The 22,504-nt window shown below is 40.2% G+C and overlaps 1 protein-coding gene across 1 annotated transcript in view; it reads left to right on the top strand.

Annotated features, from left to right (window-relative positions):
* Positions 1-6,412: 6,412 nt before the first annotated feature.
* SMPD3 (sphingomyelin phosphodiesterase 3) overlaps positions 6,413-22,504 on the top strand; it is a 103,954-nt gene continuing 87,862 nt past the window's right edge. Inside the window, exon 1 of the mRNA XM_074551009.1 lies at positions 6,413-6,783. The gene's annotated coding sequence lies outside the window, so the exon portion shown is untranslated. The remainder of the gene's footprint in view (positions 6,784-22,504) is intronic.

The following is a 22,504-nucleotide window of genomic DNA, read 5'->3' as shown; positions in this document are numbered from 1 at the left end:
CCATTCTCCCAGAAATCCGAAGCATAGTCTACTAGTCTGGATAATTACACTGCTTAAATTGCAGATCCAACCCTAATTATTCAATTTGCTGAGCAACAGAAAGATATGAAGCTGGAAATAAACATTTGGCTCCAGCTTTGCTGTCTTTTGTACATTCCACCTAGGAACATAGGAATGGATTGTGTGCCTTCACCCTAAGCCTACATGTTTTTCTGAGTGCCTGTCTAAAATCACTTTTACATTTTCTTCCACTAGAATCTTTCTAGATCTCAAGATATCTGTCACATGGGCTTTAAGATGAGATTTCTTAGACTTCTAATATAAAAATAAGAGAAATACAGGTCAAGAGAGAGAAAAAAAAGAAAAAATTCAGACTGCTTTCCAATCCTGATGAGGTAAAAAACAATTTTCCTACAAACTTCAGAACATCTTGTTCCCTGAAGATATCCAGATACTGGATAAATCATTCACTCTCATTACCTTATAAGAGGTAACAAAACCTCTTACAATTTTGAACTCAGTACGTTTTTTTGGCACCAGATATCTGATGATAGCTAACTAAGCTAAGTGTAATACTGCTGTCTTGAACTTAAACTCTGAGAGTTGAAAAATATTAAGTGAAAAAAGTACAAGAAGTTGCTTTAATTATGCTATTTTTAACTCTCAACATTTTCTAAATGCAATCTGCTCTATGCAGTTGATTTGACTACAATTTATATTAATGAAACATTTCAACAGCACAATGCTTTGCAATAAAAAGCGTGTAGCTATGAGCACAACACTGATTAAAATTAAGGTTTTGGAGGTGGAAGAAAGCTTTTCTGGGTTGTATCTGCTAACTGAGAGGGGTTGTGGAGCTTTTTTTCTCCCCCTACACAGAAATAACCTGTCATGGTTTAAAATTATCTCAGATCAAACATATTGCATTTTTTTTCCCTGTTAGAGGGAGCTAATTCTCACCCATCCACATAAAACTTCCATCCATAAATTATAGGCAGCCTCAAGCTATAGTACCATAAATACCAAAAGAGAATACTTCCTGTCAACTACCAGATGTCTTTATGTCTTAATCTATGGTAACTTGCCTTCTGGTTGTGTGGTCCAACAGGTGATTCAAAATAAATTTTGTAAGGCTGCAATAGTGGTTTTATAGACTGCAGGCCTTCAGCTGTTGATGGTAAGCTGAATTTAGAAGTAATTGCTACTTTCTTGTCAAGCAAATCCAAGTAATTTTGAAAGCCAGGGTTTATGGGCATTATTCTCATGGTATTTAGGAAGATGAATGAAATAATTTTATTTTTAAGGATTGAGTGTTTAATTAGCACACTTGTTTTACTAAACTCAGTTGTAGGGACATGAAATGTCTGCCTGACTTTTGGAAACTGGCACTTGAAATGCTGCTCTAGGAAAGTTAAACTAAAAGTGCAGCAAGAGATAAAGCACACTTGCTTTTGGGGGATCATGTCAGTAAAATATTTTTCATTAATCAAAAACCTACTTAACTCTACTCTCTGGATCAAGTTTTACCTTCTACTACCTTCAGATACCGTTCAGAAACCCCTCATCCTTCCTTGGTGACAGCAGGACAGTCAACATAAAACATTATCTTTACACAAAGCACAGGTGCCTTATGATGAACAAGACATGGATTTTGTTCCTCAGAGAAAAAACATTCCTGCTTCAAGTTTCTTTCTGTGCATGTAGGCTTCACAGTGAGGGTGTCAGAAGCCATACCATAAAATCAGACTGGAAAATTTAATTTCCCACTGTGAATACTAATAAATGGAAGTATGTATATAAACCATTTATCTAAAAAATGTCTCTTCATAGCAGTAACAGAACAAAATTTGCTGGCAACAATTCCAATATCTACCCCAATGCCTCACTGTGCACTATACCTTGCTTTCTCTGCTTTTTTCATTCTCTACTTTTATTCCTTCACCTGACTTGTTTTCCAACAACACAGCTCAATTAGAGATACTGCATTGCGCTCCATTTCATTTCTGCAAACATGACAACTGTTGTCACCTTCGGTGAAGCCCACTTGATCACCTTCTTGGATTCTCCAAATCTCAGAGAACTACAGTAAAAGATTGGACTGTCTAATTAAAGCCTTTTAGCATTATTGTCTGACAGTTCTCTGTCATAATTTTGAAGTCTTGCACATTTACAACTATTTCACACTTTTTTTCCCTTCCTGGTTTGTTAACTGATGCTCTAAAATCAACTGTTTTCTCAGTTCAGTCTATTCTGTCTGTGCATTTGACATCTATGCTCAATCAGTGATAAACAAACCATTACAACTCCATACATAGAATCCTGTGCCTTGGTATCTCTTACTGATAAAATATTGAACCTCCAGTGGCAGAATCATGAAAGACTTATGCCAGACACATCAAACCAGTTTGCAGTACTCTCTACATGAATTGGAAGGTCTAAAAATAATTTCAAAGCCTTATTTAGGTAGTGACTATTTAAGGCCTGATCAAGGCTGTATTTATGAATTTTTAAAAACAGTTGTATTTTTTAGCAAATACCTTGAATTTCTTCTTTTATATAGCCTTTCAACTTTATGAGACTCTAACTGTATATGGCTGTGCCATTTATTTTATCTATACCATTTGGCACAACCTCAGCTTTTCTATTCTGTTAACAACTTAAGATAAATATTCCTACTTTATTCTGTCAGTTTATTTCTCTGCAAGGCAAAGAAAATGTTGGCCCTGTATGGTTATAATTTACTGAGGATGAGAAAATGGAGGTAGTGAGGGTGAATCATCACATCTGCTGTTCTTTCATTTAATAAGAACAAACCTTCGAAAGCATAATTGGGCAGTCCTTAGACAGAATGATCAGTGATCCTTCAGTATGTCTAATTAAATGTTTACTAAGCCCATCAATAAGAATTTGGATGTACAAAACCTAAAAAGAAGAAACATCATACTATCTGTTGAAAATAACAGTAATTTTTTCTTGCTTTCCTTCATAAGATGGATGACCTACTGAGATAAATGCAGGGATTTCATTGAAATTGGGAAGAAATTTAATCTTCTATCTGGGTTTCCCTGAATCCATCTTATGTGTGCAGGAAAATGGGAGTCACTGTCTCCAGGGTAAGCAGATTGGTTGCTGCTGACAACAGCACACTACAGCTGCTGTTAGCAGAAACCAGAATCCATGAATCCAGTGATTCAGCTGTACTTGAATGGCTGATGGCTCCTTGTGTAAGATCTCAAAGAACTTTTCATATTTGATTTGATAAACATATCCCAATTTTACTTCCATCTGGAATCAAGTGTAACTGTAAAAACCTTAAGCTAGCCACACCTAATTCCAGATTTGAAGGTGGTTCTCAGGAATTTCTATGAGAGTTTGGAAGCATAGTGATGTTTGTTCTTCTATTTTGGTGCTCAGAAAGTTACAGTTCAGAACAGGGGGCATGAAAGAAGAGAGTAGGATTGATGTGAGCTTTTGATTAACTAAGTTACAATGCATTAAAGTTACTTGTTTTAAGTTCTTTCAGGCACTAAATCCTTTAATTAAAAATAATTTGAACTGTGTTACAATTTGAACTAATATATTTTGATTATTCACAACTATTTCAAAAGTATTTTTAATGTGTATATATTTCTATTTTTCTTCTCTCCAAAGCAGAACATGGTTAGCAGTTTAGCAGGACACTTTCAGCTAACAAACTTGGCTTCATTAAGATGAATGGGGCTTGAAAACAAAGAGCAATGAACAGGAGTAGTGGTAGCTGTCCTCCACATTAACACTGAAAGGTTTGCTTACTCGTGGCCTTGTAAACTGGGAGTGCCCCATAGCTGCCTACACTCTTGAAAGTTTTCTGCAGGCCTCATGTTGGCCTCAGGCAGGCTCTTTGGCAGGGCAGCTTTCCACTGCCTCCATCTCAGGCAGCCTTCTGGAAAGGGAGCCCCAATTGCACACTGAAGCAGCCTGGAGGAAGGACACTCAATTGTTATGCAAATGAGAAGGAGATGCCAAATGGAAGAAATTGCTTTCTGTAATTTGTTCTTTACTATATCAAACCCACATCTTGAATAATCTCAAGAGCACTTGCCATAATATCTTCATAAGTGCTTTCCAGATCTACAAATGTGCTTCAGTCAAACAAAAGTTGTAATAAAGTAAATGCTGTTTTAAACTTATCTACTATACTTTGCTACAACTTCCTTGTTGCCATCTTATTGCAGGGGTTCCATGCCGTTACCTCCTTACCACAAAAGTTTCATACCTTCTTGGTATTTCTTGTGGGCAGCTTCTCCAAGCACTGCCTCTTTCTTCTTCACAAAGCAGCCAACTGACCCCAGTTCCCTTCTCACCCAGCCACCCCACTCTTTTATGGCACTCCTTCTCATTGGTTACATCTGGGGCCTGGTAAAGTCAGGTCTGTTCCTAATCTTTGATAACTGGCCCAGCTGTAACTCCTTAGGGATGAGATTACTTTCTGCACTCTCTTTATTTTCTTATATCCCCCTACACTTTCTAATGCTGAAAAGTTTAGCAAGGTAGGGAACAGCATATGTAATTCTGAGCTGAGTGAGTCTTGTGGAAACACTGGGGAAGGTACTTCAGGAAGCAATTTAGCAGTCAGCATGTAGCAAAGATGAGAATAATTATCAAACAGCTGTATATATTCCAAAGACTTATGCTGTGATCAAGTTAGCATGCTGGTGGCATAGAATGTTGTATCATATCAGGCATCCATTACAACAAATCTGGCAGCACTTTAAATCCATGAACCACTGTGCAAAATGTAACATCAGTGTCAACTTCTCACCCTTTCAGGATGGCTGCACAAGAGACCTTGCTCAGTAGGGTGTGACTGTGTGGTCCTGTTGCTGTCTGGGAAACCTACTACATTTAAGAACTGCCCAAAAAAGCATCCAAAAGTGGGCAAGAAATCATTATAATATCTACCCATTGAATAAAAAGAAGCAGTAAACCAAACTCCTACATCACTGATTTAGAAAAAACCACATAGGAATGAAGACAACCCAAAGGGAGGTTTTGCTAACACAGTGTAAATAAAACATATTGCTCAGTTTATTTGGCTGCCCCAGATTTCTGTCATATTTCTTGCAAGCTGGCAGTACAGTAGTTAAACCTTCTCCTAGATGAGGGCAATGCTTGGAAAACAGGATTTCACAGCATCAAAAGCAGGGACCTTCATGCAGCTCAAACATACTGGATCCTCCACACAAGCCTTCAGCATCTTTCAGTGCCACATTATTCAGGATGAGGTGGGAGCCCAAATATCTAAATTTACTTGTTAACTATTTTTTTAAATAATACTTGAAAGATTCTTCTATTGTAGTCATTAGCAGAGGAATAAATGAACTTCTAATTTAAAACTACACTAAATCATGCTTTTTCTTTTGATGTCCAAGTAAATAGAAAATGCTTGGAAGTACTGTACCATTTCATTTGTAGTTAACTAATAACACATCCTGCTTCAGAAAATTCTTCATAACTACATGAAAAACCCTGTATAAACAAAGTTATCAGAGATAGCTTTCTAAAAACCACCTGCAATTGGATTACAGGCTTTTTTGCTACATTTTCTGTAGTGTTTTGCTTTTGATGACACAGGCACGGTTTAGCTGCTCTGAACAGCTACACATGTATCATACAACATACAATATGTATCTTCTGTCTTCTGAATCTTGGTGGGAGGAAGGGAGGCAGTACAGCTTCAGGACTCTCTCAAAGACCATAAGAACTATACTATCACTTCCGTTTCTCCCCCCAAAAAACTGACAAAAATGGACAGTCAAACGTTATGGAAATGCTCCCCATATTAAACCAGAAGAGGAGCCAGAAAGGCAATAGCTGGGAGCAGTAAAGCAAGTTTAAAATCAAGTTAATGTGACTTGCAGCAATTCTGATGTTATTAGAGCTTCTCCAGTCTGAACAGAAAGATTGTACTTCTTATATTCAGCAGCTTAGCTTTTATTATTATTTTTTTAACTTCTGCTCAAGGTTCAGATATGCAATTTATTTTTAAGATAGCATACATTCAATTTGTCTCATATAGGCTGCAGATAGCAGATTTTGTGCTTTCCTGTACTAAAAAGAAGTTTTTTCTGCCCCCACCAAAAAAGGGCAGAATCAAACATTTTGGAAAGTCTCCATACAAAGCGCAGCGCCGCAGTGCCAACACCCCGGCGCGGGGCAGCCGCGGCCCCGCGGGCTCCGGGCGGGCGGAGCTCGCCGGTCGGGGGGCGGCGGCCCCAGGCGTTCTCCCGGGGGGGCTCCCGCCCGGGCAGCGGCGCTGCGGCCCCCGGCACCGCCCGAGCGAGCCGGCGCTCTCGGCGCTCCGCAAGCCAGGACTACACCTCCCGGCTGTCCCCGGAGCGAAGCCGCCTCCTCTCCGCGGGGCAGCTGGGAAGCGCGGCCACCGCCGCCCGTTCCGCTCGGGCGCCGCCCGGGCCGGGGCCCCGCGGAGCGCAGCGGGGCGGGGCGGGGCGGCCGCAGCGCGGCGGGCGGCGGGCGGAGCGCGGCCCCCCCTCGCCCAGGGGCGGGAGCGCGGCGCCGGCCCCGCCCGTGGCGCTCCGTGGAGCTGTTCAGCGCCCAGGTGCTGAGTCTCCCCGCGGCTTACGGAGGCTCCGGCCGCGCTCCCTTCTCACCGCTCCCCGGCGCGGCCATGGCCCCGGCGCTCAGCCGCCTCCGCCAGCCGTTCTGAGCGCCCGCCCGCCCGCCGCGCCCCGGCGTGGATGCAGCAGCTCCAGGCGCCCCTGGCTCCGCGGGGGAAGGCGGCAGGTAAAGATTTCCCTCCCCGCCCATCCGCATTGCATCTCCGCCCGCCCTCCGCTCGGAGCTGCCGGCTCGGGGGGCTTTTGCCGAGCCGAGAGCCGGAGGCTACCGGAGGCGCGAGTTGTGTGCAGGGAGAGAGCTCCGCGAGGCGGACCGCGGGGAACAAAGCGGTGCGGTCCAGATGCCTTTTGAGTAGTTTCGCTATTTTAGTTTCCGGGGAGTGGGGAAGGGAAGAGCGGGATGGCTGGTTAACTGCAAATATCTGTACTTAGATGTAGGGGGAAAATACCCCTACGCATATTAATGGAATCATGGAATCACATTGCCATTCTCATGCTTCAGCAGGGGAAAAGATGTGTTTGTCATACAGGTAATATAGTGCTATAGTCAAGCCTGCAAAATGGTTTCCTTGAGTACCCTCCTTAACTGTAATGCTTGTATAGATTTTGCACTGCAATGAATTCTTACTTCTTTTCGTGTGGATTACCAGCCCCACTGAAGAGCTAGGACAAGCAGCAGAAGGTCAGAGTGGCAGCCACAGTGTTTCTGTGACAAGGTGTCAGAAGAAGAGAGGAAAAAAATCCACTGTATTTAAGGCCAAATGGCAAGTTGCATCCTACATGAAGTCATTTAGAGCCAAGCATTGTGCTGTTATGCCTGATGCTTCAGGCTTCCTCTTCGTGCTGGCTGATGAATAGGGAATTGAGCAAGCGTATTAACCATGCATAATCAAGCAGCAAGTGTTCTTCAGTGCTTGTATGTGTAGCACCTTCTGTCACAGGATCAGTGAGTATTCCTGAGCTATCAAAAGACTGTTTCACCCTAAATTGAGTAGGATGCAGCTGCACCCTTTTTGTGTTGTGAGTAAGAGAGGTTAACTTACCCTTCTGAGAGTGGCAGGGGAAGGGGAAGCCTGGCAAAACAGAAACTCAGCACTTTTCTCAGGTGTACATGGTGAGAAAAGTTTAACCCAGGAGACTGCATGGAGTCAGAGCAGGAACTTGTACAGTTTCTGTGCTGATTTTCAAAAGAAACTGAAGAACCAAACTAAGATTAAAAAATTGCTTCCTTTAGAAAATCAAATGCAGTCTAATTAGGATACTCAGCATTTTGTCTTAACTTACTTCTGCCCTGTATCTAGAATTTCTTTGTGTATTAAGTATCTCCTCTCCCTATGTTACTGTATCATTGTCAGAAGAAAAGAGCCAGAAAAAAAATTGCAGGCAGCAGTAAGGTAAGTGTTAAAAAGCAAAATCGTGAGACTCACATAAATTCCTATAATATTAAAGATTCTCCAGTCTCAACAGAAACATAGTCCTTCTAATTTTCATTATTTTCATTGACTTGGATTTCTTTTTTTTTTTTTTTGTACTAATTATTATGGTTCAGGTATGTAATTAATTTTTAAGATAGTGTGCATTCAATTTGTTTTACAGAAGCTGCAGATTAACATATTTTCTTCTTTACTGTAATAAAAAGAAGTTGAATAGATTGAATGCAGTCTGACAGTCATCTCACATCCAAAAGCTCTCCTTCCAATATGCACCTTGGAAATGCAGGGGCATAACATCTGGCTTTTAACAGTAGCCTTTTAGGGATCAATTGAGTTAATAATTAAAATAGTGCTTTGCTGTAAAATTAAAAATCAATTTGTGCACATGACTGTGTGCAAGGCAAGCTTCCCCTCACACCAGCAGAATTAGATTTCCTGACACAGCTCCTCCCCACCTCTGCCTTTCAGTCTAAGAACCATCGAAGCCTCGGAGCACGTGACCACTATGTGTGATTTAAGCGATGCTATTGATTTTTTTCCACAGGGAACAATTACTATAGAGTGACAAGTCAACCATTTTGATCTTAACAGATCCAGCTCTGTTTAGTGATGGTAACCACAGCATACTCTGCCTAACCCAGGCTGAATGTCTCACTGTAGCAGTTTGCTTCTCATTTAAAAGGACACTGTTAAACCTTAACATAGGTTCTCATTTTGGGGTAGGATTAGGAGGCTTTATAACAGAAAGATGTTGTAGATGTTTCAGCTCTATGTTTGCAGTTGCTGCTGCCTGCAAGAGCCCTCAAGAAGCCACTAAAATATGAGAAAAGCTAAGCAGCATGCTCTGACCACACCCCTACAATGCCATAATTCATAAACCCAGACTCTGTGCTTGCTGCTACATTCTTATTTCTACCTGGTCAGTTAGGACAAAGACAAAGCTGCTTTGTCCTAATGAAGCCACTGCAGCATGCTTTCAATAGAGCCAACAATCTGGGCTTCCCAAAATATATTAAAAAGGACTCTTGTGTTTCCCAACATTGTTTATGCTAAAGGCTATTGCAAATAGAATATTTCTGCTAATTACTTGTATGTCAGCTTGAGCAATGAACAATCAATATTTTACTGATGTAGCATTCACTGCAACTTTCTGTGTCCAGTTATCATGCCTTCAGCACAGTAAATTAAATCTCAAGTTGCAATTTCTTTGTGGAAATGTTTATTTTAACTTCCAAAGGAGACTGCTGAAGTCATGGAAATGTTTCCATTACAGTTCAGTAAAAGTCTATTTTTCAAAAAGTCTTGCCCAGAAACCCGACCTGGATATATTTTAATGTCAGAGCCACTGTTGTGATCACACTATACAGCAACACATTAAGGGTAGGGGCTTTTTAAGGATTAAAAAATTTTTAATAAGGACAATCTGTACAAAAATGCTATAGTTAATAATCAACATGTGCTCTAGAAAAGCAGAGACTTTTTAACTGCTGTCTGTATGAGGAAGAATGACAGGACAGATGCCTTCATATGGTATGGGGAATTAAAGTACTCTGTATTACCAAACCATCTTTTTAATATTGTCCCCTAGGTATGGCTGAGATGGCTTATGTATTTTCTACAATTCTAAAAACAGAAAAAGTAATTTCATGTATTGTGTAGTGCCAATTTTCTACTTGAATTCTAGCAATTCTTGGCATTAAACATAACTAGATTTTACTTATCCCCATAAATGCCTGTAAATTGTTATATGATACTCCCAAGTTTACTCTTTAAAAAAGGCATTTAAATGCACACTGCAATAAGCAATTATGTACTGCTTCATTTTAGAGGAAAGGGCCTGCTAACTAAAAAGAAACAATCCCAGTGACTTGCTTCAAGTATTAAGTAATGTTTTCAATGACTTTTGAAAGTATAGCTTCTAAGTATTTCACTGTAATGTTTAAGCATTTGTTTTAAGTTCTCCACAGCACTCCCTAACAGAAGAAAATTGTAGCTGCACTCTAGGCATATTGCTATAATAATGTACTTTCATGTCTCATAGGTCAAAGCCACTCTAAAATCTGGGAAAATGTTAGACTATGATTGAATTGTGACATTGTTGTAAAAGGGACAATCCATAATTTGAGGTGACAGCATAATGCTGACAAGATTTGCAGAAATATCCACTTCCATTTTATTTTGTCTTGAACAAGTAGTTCTGAGAGATGGGCAGTTTGGAGACAGTATTTATGTAGATCACAGTGAATACAAGATTTTCCTCCTTGTGTAAGTTCTACTCAGCTTTGTTTCTAGTGCTTGGGTTGGGGGCAAGAAGAGGAAAACTATGGGACAGAGGGCAAGCCCTGCACACACAGTTGTACTTATCCACTGGGAAGTCACCAGATGTTGGGGATTCCTGACTTGGTCGTGCACATACTGCCCTTTGAGGGCTCTGCTGTCAGCACTCAGCTTTTACTCTAAAGGAGACAGAATGCTGTCCCACCTTAAAGAGGTGACCAGCAAACATCCTCTTGAGTTAAAGCAGGAGCAAGCAATTTCATGATTATAGAAAATTTCACTGAATGTGAGGGAGACTGAGACATCTCTGTCTTGAATCTTGTGCTGCAAGTTTGAGGTTTAACAAGCATATTTAAAGAACAGCTCAGTATGAGCTGACCCCAGTCTCCTCAGTGGGAGTGGAAGCTTTTCACTTTTAAGCAGGATGTCTTGCTTCAATCTTTTCTCTGCCAAAAGTAGAGTTAAGTGGTCATTTTATTCCTTTCACTTATTCCAAGCATTGGTACAGTCATGTTGGAAAAAGGGGTAAAATTCCATCAATTTCTTTTGGGTAACTGCATTGCAAAGAGCCTGGGCAGAATGCCTGCTTCTCTGCCAGGGATGATTATTCTCTCTGGCCTAATACTTGATAGTTTGCATTCTTCACTCACCTGCTGTTTTACAGAGCAGAGCTGATAGGCCTGGACAAGCACCTGTTTGCACAAAACAATTAATTCTGTTATTTTTCAGATTTCTTGTTTTGCTTTTTTTGAGATGTGTCTGAGGCTGTGTCTGCCATCAAAAAATTACACTTGGGTTTTTTTAGATCTCTTGCTACTTGTCCTCAAAAATACGACTTGACAAAATTTGCAAATACAGACATTTGAGGTATTCCACATGAGACATACAGGACCAAATTATTGAAAATTTCTGAAACAAACAGAATTTCCATTAGTTTCCATTTAAGATGGTTATACAGTCTTCTTTAAATCTGGAACCAAGATGTCTCAGAAATTATAAAAGAATAATCTATATACAACCAATATTCCACTCACAAGAAGTTTAACCTCTGCCTGTCCACTTATCTTTGTGCCAGCATAAAAGGATTATTCTTGCTACATTTGCAGTAGAGAGTTGCTCTGGTGACATGGTTTGCTATTTTTGCTTTGGAAGTGCATTAAAACTTCAGCATCACTAACACAAAGCAGAAAAACTGACATCCTAAAAGTATGGGAAATTAATTTTAAAGGTGCACTTTGTTAACATGATTCACACAGCATCTGTTGAAACTTGCACTTTGGAAAGTAGTGTGTGACCTATGACACAGCTCAACTACAGAATAAAAACAAGATTTAACAATTCAGTTCAGTTTTGAGATAATTAAAAATGCATATTCTTCAAATAATAAGAGGCTGTTTACTCTAGAACTATGTTACCAGGGAACAGGTAACAATTAAACAACATAGGCTGAGAAATTCTGATTTTAAAATGAATTACATCCATGCTTAGACATATATCACTGTCTTATGGGGAAAAAGCCCACAAGATGCACTGTGAGTTCAGAGCAAACTGCAGAGAGCACGTTCTGGGCTCTGTTCTGGGTAGCTGATTGCTGTCTCAAGGAGCAGAGTTAAGGAAAAACGTTTAACGTGGGTTTACTGTACAATCACACCCCCACCCCCACTCCCTTGTCTTCTAAAAGGCATCAACTTGAACAGCATTCTATTACTGTTACATAATTGCAAAGTTTAACCACATATAGCTGCTTAAATCTGAAAGCTGAGATAATAAATGCAAGAGAAGTATTTTCTCTGAGGTACTTAAGACTTCTGTTAACTGCTGTTCCTCAATCTATTTCAGTATTAACAATAGCAAAAATACCCTTTAAAGTGACAAGCCATATCTGCCACTCAAAAGTACAAAAGCTTCAATATATTTTAAAACTGACTCAAGTAAAAGAGAGATAATAACTGGATTCCATCTGTCCCTCTTGACTATTTCTAAATGAGTTAACATTGATTAACAGTTTTGCTTTAAGAACAGGGTTTTGGTGATTTTTTTAGCTCTTTCCCACCTATACTGTGCTTCAAGCACAGTGGAAGCTTTTCACTTTCAAGCAGGATGTCTTGCTTCAATATTTTCTCTGCCAAAAGAAGAGTTAAGTGGTCATTTTATTCCTTTCACTTACTCCAAGCATTGGTACAGTCATGTTGGAAAAAGGGGTAATTCCATCAATTTCTTTTGGGTAACTGCATTGCAAAGAGACTAGCAGGAAAATTCATGATCAGCAAGCTGTGAAACTTTGTTTTCTACTTTACTAAGAAATTACTGTCTGTAGAAAAAGCAGAGTTTAACCCTTTCTGGGAGGAGATAATATCTAAGGAATGTAAGCAGCTATCTGTTGAGGGGCTGTAGTTTTCTGTACTGGCTACTCCATCCTTCCCATATGGCTAAGCAGAACTGCCTGTCATTGAAAACAATGAGAAATTCTGTCTCAGTGAGAAATGACAAGTGAAAATACATCAGAATTATAAGTGTGCCCTGAAACACTTCAAATATCACAGAGTAGAAGAAAAAATACTCAGTTCCTGACTCCTTCATCACAGTTAATTCTGTGGAATCAGCACTGCCATACAGATCAGAGATCAGAAATTTATAGCTTTTCCTCTAGGAGCCCATCACTGAGCTCGAAGCTGAACTCCATGCATGACCCTACCTGCAGAAAGAAAAGACAGGGAGGGTCTAGAAAACCCTGCATGGACAGGAGTCTCTTATCCAAGCTAAGGAACTGGCAGTGAAAAATGAAGAAAGATAAGAATCTTGTTAAGTTTATTATTTCTCTGTGAATTAGTATGTGTTAGTAGATCTAGTCAGAGGATAGAGAGCAGTTGGTGTTCTCTTGTTGCCATGAGGGAGAGAAAAGAAGGATAAAACCTCTCTTGGAATTCCTTAGTGCCTCTTTGAGAGAGGAAGAGAGGGAAGAAGAGACCCTGACAATATGAATTCCTGTGCAGGTGGGTACAGACACTGCTGGCACAGGCTGGAGATGGGGATCCCTGCTAGTCCCAGGGCATGCACATACCACCCCTTTTTCATGATAAATCTTTAAGCTGTTGTTACTCTGCAAGCATGGCAAGACAGAGCGAGTAAAGATGACTCTATAGTGTAAAACCAGCCCTTCATTGATTCTAGTCCTGGGGAAACTTTCCTTACTCCCTCAGCAAAGCTGGAAAAATTACTGAAAGAATCTAGTCCTGATAAGGTGCAGTTATGTAAATGACTGTGTTTACTGCCAGGGTATCAGCTATATGATAAACATTCCTTTGAAAGGACAATGTCCAATGGAAATGAAGCACAGGAAGTTGGCTACCACAGCCTGGCAAACCTAATTCCAGTGTATGTTGCTGTAAACAAATGGGAATATCTTGTCTATAAAAGGATTTTTATTCACTGTGAATTTGCCATTTCACCTTTCATATTAAATTATTAGCTTTCAGATAACATGAGTGACAGAAGAAGGTATTTGCAACTTTTTAAAAAACAGTTTCCTGATAATTTCTTAGAACCTCAGCTGTAGCCCAATATCCTCTTCTTTATGTCTTCCAAAGCCAAACATAATGTAGCCTGTGGACATAAGGTGAAAAAGTACAGGCACAGCTAAATCTTTATTGAACATAGACACATTTGTTGAAAGTTTCTCTGATGCATAGCACGCACACTGCTGCTGCACATAGCTAATTGCAATAGTCCTACAAGAAAAGGCCATGGAACACAGAAGAATCAATGTATAGATACAAACCCTACCCTACCAGACCACTAGGTCAGCACAGAGTAAGTGCTCTTTCTAATTTTGACTCTTTGGACTTTCCAAGACAGCCTTCACAAGGAATTTACAGCAAGTATGTGATGTTCATCTCAGCCAGCTGATACAATGCTTGCTTTCATTATTTCCCAATGGCAAGGTTCTTCAAGTGTAGCTTATACATTAACCTTACCGATTTTACACATTAAACTTTAGTCAGCTAAGCCCAGTCCTAAAAGAAAGAACAAAAGAAAAAAAATCCCCAATGTCAGTGTTTCATTCTCCTCATGACTTAATGCTTTTAACTATTACTTCTCACACTGTTTTTTCTTGCACAAACAAGTTTCAAATGTCACACCCAAGAGGAGGAAAAGGAAATTGTGTTTTGTTTAGTTACTGTAAATAAATACATCCATTATGCTCATTCACTCCTTCACCTGGTGGTGTGCCAGCAGCTACCTACAATTCCTCAAAAGGGCTCCCTAACACACCACAAAGAAAGTTTTCCTCCATGCAATCTCAGTTTCACATGAATGTATTTCCTTCCCATAGAAGGTAGGAAAATCCTGACAGATGGAAGAACCAGTAAACAGCTTCAGTCCTGGAATGGCTTCATATTAACTCTATGTCAGGCAGAGATTACAGCTCTAATTTCATAATCTGCCTCTGAAGAGCTTCTGACAACACTGCAAGGCCCAGCTCCAGATTTCTCCATTCAGAACTTACCTCTAGAGCCTTCAGATCTGTGCCACAGCTGTTTTTACAGAACATGTAAAGTCACTTAATTTGGCTTCTTACTGAACACATTACAGGTGAATGGAACAGCATGCCATGCCCTGTTTTAAAAAGTATGAAAAAGAATAGTAAACTCTACACAGTGATGCTCCTATTACTTTAGGGTGTTACAATGAGCATTTCTGGCCAACTGGGTGTGACTTGCTCACATAGTTTTGATAAAATGTAAACCTGTTTAACTATAGTACAATGTACAAACTATGATGAAACTAAAGTCACGATGGAAAGATTTTATTAATCTAATATAAAAATTGAGGTTTTTATTCACTTCACACTTCCTTAACTATATTGGTGGGAATTCCAGCTGGTGTGTTAGGAATTCTCTTTGGTAACTGAGATTATTTAAAGCATGAAATATTGAAGTCTTGTGAGGCCTAACTTTTTTTTTTTTTTTTTAAGAGGGAATTAATTGAGATTCCTTTTAGTTAATAGCGTGCTAAGTAGTAGCTAGCTCCTTCTAGCCTAGCATGTAAGTAGATTTTGTTTGCTCTTAAAATACCCTTCCAATCACATTCTGGTGAATAGTTTTATTCTTCTCAAACCAGTTTACAAGTTATTTCCAGCAGAGTAAATTATCACAGGCAGTGTGTTCACCTAACAACAACGACATTCCTTAATGTTCATGGGGTAATGCTGGGCTTGAACCCAGACCACAGAGCATATCCTGCTAACAGGAAGGGAAGATACGTTGTAGCTCATCAGTTTCCTCTGCAGCTTCCTTGGGTTTGGATGCTTGCTCTTCTTAGCATAAGACATCTGTAGCTTCACCTAATGAGAGAAAAATATATTAGTAACCAGTTCAGTGTTGAAGATTTCTGGACAGTTGCAAATTTCTTTGCTTCTGCTGATTATATTTAATCATATGACTTGCCATGATCACACCTGAGTGCCTCACTTAATAGGGTTTTGGAGACAATCTCTGCTGTCATCTTCCTTCTGGAAGTCACACTCTGGAGTTAGGGAGTTGATTTGCCTGGGAAAAAGCCAGAAAAGAAATTAATTTACTCTCACTGTTGTCTATGCTGCTGTCTTGAATGTTTTCACTTTCTGTGCACAAAGGAAAAAAAGGCCTGAATGATGGCAGAAACTGTAACTGTGTAACTTGGTAAAACTTTTCTGTACCACTGGAATTACTCATTACACTGGCATAAATTCTGTTACCAATATAATAATACAGATTTAACTTTCCAGCCCAGAAGGGATGAATGTGTTATGAACACACTTGTACCAGCATGAGAAGACCTGTTTCAGTGGCAATGTTTAGTTTGGAAGCAAACCTTTCTCAGATGGACAGCCCCTCATGAGAGGCATTAAATGACAGGTCTAAATTTATCCTGGAGGTCATAAATACAGAGGGGAAATAAAATCCATCTCACTAATTATTAGTTATTACTGTAAGCACACTAAGATTTCTTTAGCTCGAAGAAACATTAAGTGTGGAAGAACTCCAGAAGATTACAAACAATGACATCTAACATGCAAATCAGCTGGGAGTTTTAATCTTCTGGGGCTTCCTCATTGTGGACAGCTGCCAGCTGCAGATGCTTGGCTGACTAATTGGCACTAGCAATAAATAATATTTGAGTTTGTCCAGGAAAGGAGCAGAAGGTCTGAGAAAGGATTATCAATATACATTAAAAAGAAGAAAAGCTGCTGTGACTCTGTTGAAATTATTATCTGTGTGGTTCATTTCTACAACTGAAAATTGCACTAAACCCAAGCAGTTGTTTATAAAGCTCTCAACACTAGCTGAATCTTAGCTATTGGAAAATTATAAAGCAAGTATAGTGTACAAAAATAAACCAAACTGCTGCTATAATAAGGAATACTATACTCTCAGGGCTTCATAAAGTAATTTTGCATCCAGACCTGACTGGCTTACAAGCAAATAGAAATTTTCATCAAAAAGATTGCTAGATTGTTTAGCAATATGCCAGCCCCTGAGCTACAAGACAATCTATCCTATCTGTAACATTGATACCAGCACAGAGAAGTTATTATCTAACTTATTGACAAAAGGTAACAATCTTACACTTTTCAGGAGCTATTACCTGACTTGTGTAATGTCTGAAACTGCTTAGATCCTTCTTGCAGTGATGGTGGAGTTACTGTGCCACAACAAACAGAACTGGATTAGGCCTTCCTTGCACTCAGACATGCAATCCCCCAGACAGAATTCAGGGACAAGCTGTCAAATTGAACAAAATTACTCTAAAATTTTCAGGAAAAAAAGTGAAGTGATAGACAAACAACTTGCAAAGGAACCTGTAAAAAGGAGGATGCAGAAGAAAGCAGCCATTAGGAGGCAAGGATGGGATCGACAGGATTGAAATGTAGGATATTCATGTGCAGCAACAATTGTTTTGAAAGCTTCTGAATAAAAAATTAACAGCTGATGGCATACTCACTAGGACTTACATCTAGTCTGGGAAGGAGAGCTGTTAAGATAGTGAGTGAGCCAGCAAGACAGATGGCTGGTGAAGGAACTGACACTGCAAGAGCTGGAACATTCAGTAGGGAGGAAAAACAACAGCTATACCCATGAAGGGACTGCTGCCAAGCACGTAAGTGAAGTGAGCAGAATCTCACAATTTCAACAGTTTCTATAAAAATGTCCATGATGTGCTGAACTGCAGGCAGTGTACATGGCCCCAAGCTGACAGTTCTGCATCAGCACAGGAGCAAATAGACAAAAGAAGAATTAAAAGGTCATTACCTGAAAAACCAGCAGCAAATAGGTGAGATCTGAAACTACACAAGTGACTTAAAAGAGATTTTACAAGTGAGGAAATGCTCAATAGGCATAAGAACTTAAAAGATAAGCATATCACCTAGCATTCATTTGCAAATTCTGCCTCTTGTATTCAACATGAAAAACAGTGTCAGAAGCAAAGGTTTATGACACCACCTCACCCTTCCTCCCCAGTTTAAATCTGTCTACTAGGTATAAAATAGTTTCCACAAAGCTTGCATTTCTCACAGCTGCAGATTTACTATGAGTAACAGTCCAGACATTCATAACAGTCAACTCCAACACCTGCATCTTGAAACCCACTAAATATTTGCAGTCAGGTCTCCACATAATTTCAAATATTTTTTAGTACAATCCACTTGTCTTTATAATGATAAAAAGAACCCTTGAACAATCTGGCCTTAACATATTGTTGAAAATTGAGTGAATTCAATGCACAGAGTTTAGAGGTTGTAGGAAGAACAGGTTTGAGAACTGAACAGCTTTGCATGAACAAGGAGGTGTTGTGAGATCTCATGAAAACTGATCTTGAATTTTGATACCAACATGAGGAGAGATAGTTCTTACAAAAAAGGAGGTTTAGAAGAGGATCCCAAATGAGCAGCTTATTAAAAAATATTTCTACATTAGCTTTCAGTTACCAAGTTGCCCTTTCCTATTACTTTTCCTTTTTACTTTTCCAGCCCGTTACTGCTGCCAGTCATTGAAAACAAGAGGAAAAGGGCATCCTTCTTTTGAGTTCTGTGATGGTGTTTCTGTGTTTAGCATTACCACACAGACATGCACCGAAGTACACATTGTTTTCATTAATTGTGCACTGTATAGCCAGTATTTAAGCTGTACAGTTCAATAAAAACAGCTCATTGCTGAGGACAGATCTCCAGAAATTCTTTAAACATTGATGAATCTATTACCACTATTTCAGTAGAAAAATGACTATGGCATGGACAAGTAGAATATTAAAAATCATTCCAAAATTCATCCAGAATATGATTATCTTTCTGGTATTTGGGAAATTGGATTACTTTTCAAGATGCAGAAAGATTTTAATACAGAGGCCAGGCAAACTAATTAAATAAACAGTATGGGACGGCTCCAAAACATTATAGATCACACATTAATGCAGAAAGCCAATATAATTATGAAGAACTCAAGTCAGCCATCAATAAAGGTAGTAGGGCTTATTCATTATTATCAGTAAAGGCACCTTTCCCTGGTTTAAGAACTGTGTTGTTGAAAGTTTGTTGCATAGCATTAGCAAGATACAGGTAAGGCGAAGCGAGGCTATTCCTCAAGAGGGCACTGACACTGTATTCTGAGGCCAATATTATCTGCGAACAAATACAACATTGAGATGTATACCATACAGATCACATTTCATCTAGAGGAGAACACCAGCAAATATTTCACATTTCACCCTTCACCAGAGCACCTGGCTCCTGGGAACAGCAGAATCTCTGACCAAACCCCCTGAGCCACCACTGCCTCAGGGCCCTGAGCAACCCCACCTTCACACTGTGGCCTGTGCCCTCACCGTGAGGCTCCACCTTCACACTGTGGCCCTCGCCCTCAGTGTGAGGCCCCACCCTCACACCGCGTCTCTTGATCTCACCCTGCCCTCACACCGCGCTCCCCACCCTCACACCGCGAGGCCCCACCCTCACACTGTGCCCCTGCCCTCACACCGCAGCCCCGCCCTCACACCGTGGCCCTGCCCTTACCATGAGGCCCCTCCCTCACATCGCGCTTCCCGCCCTCACCGTGAGGCCCTGCCCTCACACCGTGAGGCCCCACCCCTGCTGGAAACAGCCAATCAGAGTGCCCTCATCTCTGCCCCCGCTGTTGGGCAGCCAATGAGAGCGCCCGCGGCGGGAAAGCAGGATCCGCACGGCACCACATGCAGGTGGGAGGACGAGGCGCTGCCAGCGGCTCCCTCAGCGCGGGCATGGCCCCTCAGGAACCTGCGCCGGCCACTGCTCTGCTCAGGCGTGTCAAGGTAGCCTTGCAGAAGGAGGGAGAATAAGGGAAAAGCCTGGAGGAGCACAGGAACAGCGGCAGCTTAGAGAGACTGGTTAGGCAGATGTCGTGGGTCATCTCCTCGCAGCGGGACTTCTGCTTGTAAAGCTCTTGGTTCACTTCTTCAGTGAAAGAGAAAGCTCTTGGTTGGCTTTCTCCTTAGTGTTTTGGAAATAAACCCTGCGAGGGAATATGAAGCAAAAAGGTGTTTCGATGGCAGTGGTTTTGTTAAGTAATTAAATGTTTTAGTAAGTAATTTGTTATTAATAGATATGAAGCATTGCTATAGAATAGACTGTTAAGCATTGTTTTAATAGATAATTTTTTTCCTGTCGATGTGCAGATCCTTCCCCAGGCTGTACCGAGCTGAAATCAAAGCCTGGTTACAGTTTCTCTTGAAGGAGGTGAGGCTCAGGGAAGATGTGCCCATTTTCAGGGCATCTCATGAGGGACCAGCCCAGCCCTCAAAATGGGGAGTTAGCCAAAACCTGCACCAAATGACAAGTAAGTGTTGCAGGCTCTGTAATTACTGAGAAATTATGGAAGCACAGGAAGCACATGGATCTGCCATCCTCTCCCTCTTAAGTGAGTGAACCTGTAAATTGGGTAAGCACTCTTAATCCTCGAGGGTAGCCTGGGGTGGCTCTTCTGTAAGCCTCCATCAGCTTTTATTGAGACTTTAGGATCTTGGGATCAAATTGATTAGCTATTCTGTGTTGTGTTTGCTCAAGGGACAGGAAGGAAACATTAAATTATGCCCACCTGAGGTTACTTGCTAATGAATAATGTAATTATACCCCAGGGTATTAGAAGGGTTTTACATTTAATCCCATATGTTTTTGTTTTCTCTTAAGAATCATCTACATTTAGATAAGCTAGAATTAACATTGCCTCTTTGAGAAGTCTGTATTTGTGACCACAGTAAAAATAGTTTTTGTTAGAAAATAAGATGTTTAAATTATCAGGGCAGATGGCAGAAGTAAAAAGCAAGCACTTCATGCATATGTTTTAAAGGCAAGAGTTCCTTAACAGATGCATGGAGGCTTCTCCTTATAGCTCTGATCACAGCAGAAAAGTGATGGTTCTTTTTCTATGTGGCACTTCAGAGAACTAATGGAAAGTGACTTGCTAGTGTAACAACTATATGAAGTGGACAAAACTGTCATTTCAGTTTTAAATTTGAACACAGAAACACAAACAACTACTATACTGCTAAATTCTGATATCCTCAAATAAACTCCAGTAGCAGAACAACTTTTATTTGTGTCTTTGGGATAAAGCATTGTGCTGAAGGCAGAATTTTGGCCTTGGTATTTCACATTTTATATTAAAGTTCAAAGCTGTGAAAGCTTTAAAATATGTAATTCAATCTCATTTTGCACAACACTTTAGGAAGTGAATTCTGGGGTGTGTGTTAAAGCTAAGTGATACCATTCTAGCCCACATAAATAGCAAATGGTTACATTCTCTTTCACACCTGTATAAATTTACAGTTGGATGAATATTCTGGTTCTGTCTTTTTTTTCCCATGGTATGTAAACTGGGATAATTTACAGACATTGAACCTGATTTGGTTGCAGGAAAGGTAAGGTGTGGGGGATTGCTACATTTTCCTTCAGGCCAGCTCATTGTTCTGGCTCTTTTTTACTCTCTGTAGCAACACCTCAGGCTGATATCAGTGAGGAATTGGCAAAAGGAAGATGTGCTCAGTGCTGGCTCAGAAAGACTAATATAGAAATAAAAACAAAGCTAAACCCAAAAGTGGATGGTGCCAGTAAATATAGTAGTAAACTTTGTGATTACAAATAGACTTATTCAGTAGATTTACTCTGTATGTCCTAGGTTGCCTCTTACTTTGTTCCTCCCCTGACAGAAAAACATTGTCAGGACTCCCTTTAGTGACTGCAGTGTCGGTTTGGAACATATGAAAATTGATTTTTAAGAGCTTGGAGCCAGGTTTTCAAGTACTTGGCATCTATAATTGGGGCAGATTTTCTAAAGAGGTTAGCACTGACTGTTCTGAGCTCTTGTGAAGATTTGTCCATTTTGATTTTGTGCCTAACTGAACTGATTTGTTGAAAATCTGGTCTCTGTAGCAAAGCGTGGCATTCTTAGAGTGCTGTCAGGGCAGTAATAACACTTCCAAGGGAATAAAAAAAGCTGTACAGCACCCCCCCCCTCAGTTCAGTACCCCAAAACTGCCACCCAGAGCACAGAGTATGAGTAAGGCAGGGTTGTAAGCTGGTATGTGTTGCCAAACAGTTTTCTAGGATTTCACAGTGTACAAGTATGGTTTTGCTACTTCTGTTCTGGATGTGTTTATTTAAAGTAAAAGCTGCTGTGAAAGGAAGCTATAAATGCTGGTTATAAGAGTGCAAAAATGTGTTTGGGAAGCCACAAGAGGAAAATGCTTTAATTAAAATGTACTGTAGCTGTTGTTAATAATTTTGTGAGTTCTGAGATAACAGCACTGCTTCTAGAGTTGTGCTGCCTTCTGACCTGGGGCCTGGGATGAATGTTTTGATTGTCCATCACTGTAATCAATGGTATGAATCCTACTGAATTTGATTTAGCAGTGTTGAGTCCTATGTTAAAATAGTAGCAGTATGAACAAAATGAATGTTTTGTGTTGGAGAAAAAAATTTAAATGAGCCACGGGCCATCTTTTTTACTGGCAGAGCTGTTACAGGGTGATAATATTGATTTATGTGGTCTTTCTAGCTAGTTATGTCACTTACTATTGCAGATTACTGCAGAAGATTTCTATTTCTGTTTTCAAATAATTCCTTTTATTTGAAATTAATTTAGTGTCCATTTCTACAATGTTTTGGCC

Source organism: Zonotrichia albicollis, chromosome 13 (assembly GCF_047830755.1).
Source record: "Zonotrichia albicollis isolate bZonAlb1 chromosome 13, bZonAlb1.hap1, whole genome shotgun sequence".
Taxonomy (NCBI): domain Eukaryota; kingdom Metazoa; phylum Chordata; class Aves; order Passeriformes; family Passerellidae; genus Zonotrichia; species Zonotrichia albicollis.
The sequence above is the reverse complement of the archived record's forward strand: the minus strand, read 5'-3'. Positions and strand labels throughout refer to the sequence as shown.